The sequence below is a fragment of the Equus caballus genome, chromosome 17, assembly GCF_041296265.1.
Source record: "Equus caballus isolate H_3958 breed thoroughbred chromosome 17, TB-T2T, whole genome shotgun sequence".
Classification (NCBI taxonomy): domain Eukaryota; kingdom Metazoa; phylum Chordata; class Mammalia; order Perissodactyla; family Equidae; genus Equus; species Equus caballus.
The window spans coordinates 65,486,646-65,493,209 of NC_091700.1; the positions used below are offsets into that span (position 1 = coordinate 65,486,646).

The window sequence follows — 6,564 nt, forward strand, 5'->3', positions numbered from 1 at the left end:
TATAACACTTGTAAATATCTATGCACCCAACATAGGAGCACCTAAATATACAAAGCAATTATTAACAGACATAAAGGGAGAAATAGACAGCAACACAATAATAATAGACTTTAACTCTCCACTTACACCACTGGATAGATCACATCATCCAAACAGAAGATCAGTAAGGAAATATTCGCCTTAAATCACACATTAGAACAGATGAACTTAGTAGATATATACAGAGCATTCCATCCAAAAACCACAGAATACACAATTTTTTAAATGCACATGGAACATTGTCTAGGATAGATCACATATTAGGCCACAAAACAAGTCTCAATAAATTTAAGAATATTTAAATAATACCAAGCATCTTTTCTGACCACAACAGTATGAGACTAGAAATCAATTACAGGAAGAAAAAACAAAAGCCATAAATATGTCAAGATTAAACAAAATGCTGCTGAATGATGATTGGGTCAATGAAGAAATCAAAGGAAAAATCAGAAAATACCTAGAGACAGTAGAGAATGAAAATACAACGTGCCAAAATGTATAGGATACATCAAAAGCCAGTCTAAGAGAGAAGTTTATAGCAATACAAGCCTATCTCAACAAACAAGAAAAATCTCAAATAATCTAATAGTGTACATAAAGGAAAAGAAGAACCAGCAAAGCTCAAAATAAGTAGAAGGAAAGAAATAATAAAAATCAGAACAGAGATAAATGACATAGAAACCAAAAATATACAGAAAAAAAAACAATGTATCTAAAAGATGGTTCTTTGAAAACATAAAAAAAGTTGACAAACCTTTAGCTAGACTCAACAAGAAAAAAAAGAGAGAAGGCTCAAATCAATAAAATAAGAAATGAAAGAGTAGAAATTACAACAGACACCTCAGAAATGCAAAAGATTATAAAAGAATACTACAAAAATCTGTATACCAACAAATTGGATAATCTAGAAGAAATGGATAAATTCCTGAATCACACAATCTTTCAAAACTGAAAGAAGAAGAAATAGAGAATATGAAAAGACCAATTACCAGTAAGGAAATTGAAGCAGTTATCCAAAACCTCCCAAAAAATAAAAGTCCAGGACCAGATGGCTTCCTTGGTGAATTCTACCAAATATTCAAAGAAGAATTAATACCTATCCTTCTGAAACACTTCCAAAGAACTGAAGAGGAGGGGAGGCTTCCTAACTCATTCTATGAAGCCAACATTATCCTGATAATAAAACCAGACAAGGACAACACAAAAAAAGAAAATTACAGGCCAATATCACTGTTGAACATTGATACAAAAATCCTCCGCAAAATGTTAGCAAATCAAATACAGCAATACATTAAAAAGATCATACATCATGATCAAGTGGGATTTATTCCAGGGATGCAGGGATGGTTAAACATCCTCAAATCAATCAATGTGATACAACACATTAACAAAATGAAGAATAAAAATCACATGATCATCTCAATAGATGCAGAGAAAGCATTTGACAAGATATAGCATCCACTTATTATAAAAACTCTGAATAAAATGGGTACAGACGGGAAGCATTTCAACATAATAAAGGCCATATATGACAAACCCACAGTAATATCATTCTCAAGGGAGAAAAACTGAAAGCTATCCCTCCAAGAACAGGAACCAGATAAGGATGCCCACTTTCACTGCTCTTATTTAACTAAGAATTGGAAGTCCTAACCAGAGAAATCAAGCAAGAAAAAGAAAGAAAATGGGTCCAAATTGGAAAGGAAGAAGTGAAACTGTCACACTATTTGCAGGTGACATGATTTTATACATAGAAACCTCTAAAGAGTCCACAAAAAAAGTTTTAGAAATAATAGATGAATACAGTAAAGTTTCAGGATGCAAAATCAACATATAAAAATCAGCTGCATTTCTATACAGTAAAAACTAGGTAGCAGAAAGAGAATTTAAGAATACAATCCCATCTACAATTGTAACAAAAAGAATAAAATACCTAGGAGAAAACTTAACAAAAGATGTGAAAGATCCGTACTCTGAAAACTATAAAACTATTGAAAGAAAGTGAGGAAGATACAAAGAAATGGAGAGATATTCCATGCTCTTGGATTGGAAGAATTGACATAGTTAAAATATCCACACTTCCTAAAGCAACCTAGAAATTCCGTGAAATTCCTATCAAAGTTTCAATGTCATTTTTCACAGAAATAGAAGAAAGAGTCCTAAAATTTATATGGAACAGCAAAAGACCCTGAATAGCCAAAGGAAGTCTAAGAAAAAAGAACAAACCTGAGGTATCACACTCCCTGATTTCAAAATATACTACAAAGCTATAGTAATCAAAACATCATGGTACCGGCACAAAAATGGATACACAGATCAATGGAATAGAATCAAGAGCCCAGAAGTAAACCCACACATCTGTGGACAGCTTATTTTTCACAAAGTAGCCAAGAACACACAATGGAGAAAGGAAAGTCTCTTCAATAAATGGTGTTGGGAAAACTGGACAGCCACATTCAAAAGAATGAAAGTAGACCATTATCATACACCATACACAAAAATTAACTCAAAATGGATTAAAGTCTTGAATGTAAGACTTGAATCCATAAAACTTCTAGAAGAAAACATAGGCAATATGCTCTTCCACATTGGTCTTAGCAGCATATTTTCAAGTACCATGTCTGACAGGGCAAGGGAAACAATAGAAAAAATAAGCAAATGGGACTACATCACACTAAAGAGCCCCTGCATGGCAAAGGAAACCATCAACAAAATGAAAAGACAACCTAACAACTGGGAGAAGATATTTGCAAACCGTATATCTGATAAAGGATTACTATCCAAAATATATAAAGAACTCATACATCTCAACAACAAAAAAACTAACAACCTAATTAAAAAATGGGCAAAAGATCTGAACAGACATTTCTCCAAAGAAAATATACAGATGGCCAACAGGCACGTGAAAAAATGTTCAACATCACTAATTACCAGGGAAATGCAAATCAAAACTACAATAAAATATCACCTCGCACCAATCAGAATGGCTATAATTAACAAGACAGGAAATAAGTGTTGGAGAGGTTGTGGAGAAAAGGGAACACTTACACACTGCTGGTGGGAGTACAAACTGGGACAACCACTATGGAAAACAGTATGGAAATTCCTCAAAAAATTAAAACAGAACTACCGTATGGTCCATCTATTCCACTGCTGGGTATTTATCCAAAGAACATGAGAATACACACAGGTAAAGATACATGTACCCCTACGATCATTGCAACATTATTCACCATAGCCAAGATCTGCAAGCAGGTGCCCATCAAGAGACAAATGGATAAAGAAGATGTGGTATATATACACAATGCAATACTACTCAGCTGTAAAAAAGGCTGAAATCTGGCCATTTGTGACAACATGAATGGACCTTGAGGGTATTATGCTAAGCAAAATAATTCAGAGGGGGAAAGTCAAATACGGTATGATGTCATAAATAGAAGACAAAAACAACAACAAATAAACACAGATTGAATTGGTGGTTACCAGAGGGGAAGGGAGGACAGAAGAGGGTGAAAGACATATGTGTATGATGATGGATTGTAATTAGTCTTTGGGTAGTCATTACGATGTAGTTGACACAGAAATCGAAATATAATGATATACACCTGAAATTTATATAGTGTTATAAACCAATGTTACCACAATAAAAGGTAAATAAAGTTAAGGTACAGACTGTTAATAAATAAATAAATAGTAAAAATAAAAAAAATAATTGGTAGGTATAATGGTTAATTTTATGTGCCAAGTTGACTGGGCCCTGGGATGCCCAGATTAAACATTATTTCTCGGTGTGTCTGCGAGGATGTTTCCAGATGAGATTAGCATTTGAATTGGTGGGCTGAGTAAAGAAGATTGCTCTCCTGAATATGGGTGAGCATCATCCAATCCATTGAGGGCCTGAATAGAACAAAACTGCAGAGGAAGGCGGAATTCCTCTCTCTGCCTAACTGCTTGAACTGAGACAACAGTTTTATCCTACTTTTGGATTAGGACTTGGACTATCAATGCTCCTGGTTCTCTGGCCTTCAGATTTGAACTGGAATTTATACCACTGGCTTTCCTGAGTCTTGAGCACAGCAACATCCCATCATCAAATGGAAAATGATATATACGTGATCAGGCCCGAGCAAGCTCTGAAGGCACAAGTAAGTTACCTAAAGCAATTGTCCCAAATGCCTATGATCCCCATTCCTGCTACCCCTTCTTCTTTCTCTCAGCCTGTATCTATGGCCTCATGGGGAGTTCCATACAGTCAGTTGACAGAGGAAGAGAAGACTCAGGCCTGGTTTACAGATGGTTCTGCATGACATATAGGTACCACTCAAAGTGGACAGCTCTAGGCCCTCTCTGGGGCATCCCTGAAGGACAGTGGTGAAGGGAAATCCTCTCAGTGAGCAGAACTTTGGGTAGTGCACCTGGCTGTTCACTTTGATTGGAAGGAGAAAAGGCCAGATATGTGATTATATACCAATTTGTCAACTATGGACAATGGTTTGGCTGGATGGTCAGGAACTTGGAAGGAACATCATTGGAATATTGGTGGCAAAGCAATTTGTGGAAGAGGTATGTAGATAAAAATTCTCTGAGTGGGCAAAAAAATATGAAGATAATTGTGCCCCATATGAATGCTCATCAAAGGGTGACCTCAGCAGAGAAGAATTTTAATAATCAAGTGGACAGATGACCTGTTCTGTGGATACCAGTCAGTCTCTTTCTCCAGGTACCCCTATCATTGCCCAATGGGCCCATGGGGAAAGTGGCCATGGTGATAAGGATGGAGGTTGTAGATGGCTTCAGCAACACGGACTCTCACTTACCAAGGCCAACCTGGCTAAGGCCATCACTGAGTGCCCAATCTGCCAGCAGCAGAGACCAATACTAAGTTCCTGTTATGGCAGCATTCCCCAGGGTGATCAGTGAGCTGCCTGGTGCAGGTTGATTTCTTGCATCACAGAAAGGAAGCATTTATTTCTTACTAAAATAGGTACTTACTTTGGATATGGATCTGCCTTCCCTGCATGCAATGCCTCTGCCAAAATCACCACCAATGGACTTACAGAATGACTTACGCACTGTCATAATTTTCACACAGCATTGCATCTAATCAGCAAACTCACTTAAGATCAAAATAAATATGGTAACGGGCCCATACTCATGGAATTCACTAATCTTACCGTATTCTCCATCATCCTGAAGCAGCTAGTTTGACAGAACACTGCAATGATCCACTGAAGACTCAAAATGCCAGCTAGGTGGCAATACCTTGTAGGGGTGAGGTAAGATTCTCCAGAAGGCTGTATATGCTCTAAATCAGCATCCAACCTGTTTCTTCCACAGCCAGAATTCACAGGTCCAGAAATCAAGGAGTGAAAACGGGATTGGCACCACTCATTATTACCCATAATAACCGAGTGGCAAAACTTTTGCTTCCTGTTTGCATGACTTTACGCTCTTCTGGACTAGATGTCTTAGTTCCAGAGGGAGGAATACTTCCACTAGAAGAAACAACAATTATTCCATTGAACTAGAAGTTAAGACTACTATCCAGCCATTTTGGGCTCCGCATGCCTCTGAATCAGTAGCCAAAGAAAAGAGTTAGTGTGCTGGCTAAAGTGACTGATCCTAACTACCAAGGGGAAATTGGCCTACTGCTCCATTGTGGAGCTAAGGAAGGGTATGTTGGGAATACAAGAGATTCCTTAGCGTGTCTCTTACTATTACCATGCCCTGTGACTAAGGTCAATGGAAAACTAGAACAATCTAATCCAGGTAGGACTACTAATGGCCCAGACCATTCAGGAATGAAGGTTTGCGTCAATCCACAAGGTAAAGAACAATGAGGAAGTTGAGGTGCTTGCTGAAGGCAAAGGGAATACAAATGCATAATGAAAGAAGGTAGTTATAAATACCAGCTATGACCACGTGAGCAGTTACTGAAGTGAGAACTGTAATTGTCATGAGTATTTCAAGGCACTGAACATAAAGCAATGAATGACAGTGATCCCTGAGAAATGGTAAAAAAGCGAGGTGAAACTAATATTTCCCCCAGCTCACTTCCTTGAGAGAGTTTCCAAGCTCTGGCCTATGGAAAAAACGGAAATACAGGTTTAGTTAGCTAACTCTGAATTAGCAATCCTGGGAGATCGAGGTTGCTGGAGTACAGAGAGGAGAGAGTTGCACAGAGAGAGAATTCTGGAGATCCAGAGAGGAGTCCCTTCCAATGCTCACCTGGGTATAGATCACACATACCTGTGAGCAATCTATCCAAGGTTGGGAAAAGAGCCACCTGAAAAGAAGAGAGGAAACAGTGCATTACACTCACACAGAGCTAGGAAAAGAGCCTACTCTCACCAACTAAAGTGGAAAAACTCATAATTCACAGGACATTGGGTGGAATATCTAAAGGATCTTATGTCAGTGATCATACTTGATCCTAGACTGGTCCTACCTAATAAATCTTAAAAGCAAGACCTGAAAGGATCAAACTGTTTCCAAGTAACAACTGCATCCCAGGAAAAAGTTAAA

The 6,564-nt window shown here is 37.8% G+C and overlaps 1 pseudogene; it reads left to right on the top strand.

The window, feature by feature from the left end:
* The first annotated feature begins 3,123 nt into the window (after positions 1–3,123).
* LOC138918459 (uncharacterized) lies at positions 3,124–5,957 on the top strand (annotated as a pseudogene).
* Positions 5,958–6,564: the final 607 nt, after the last annotated feature.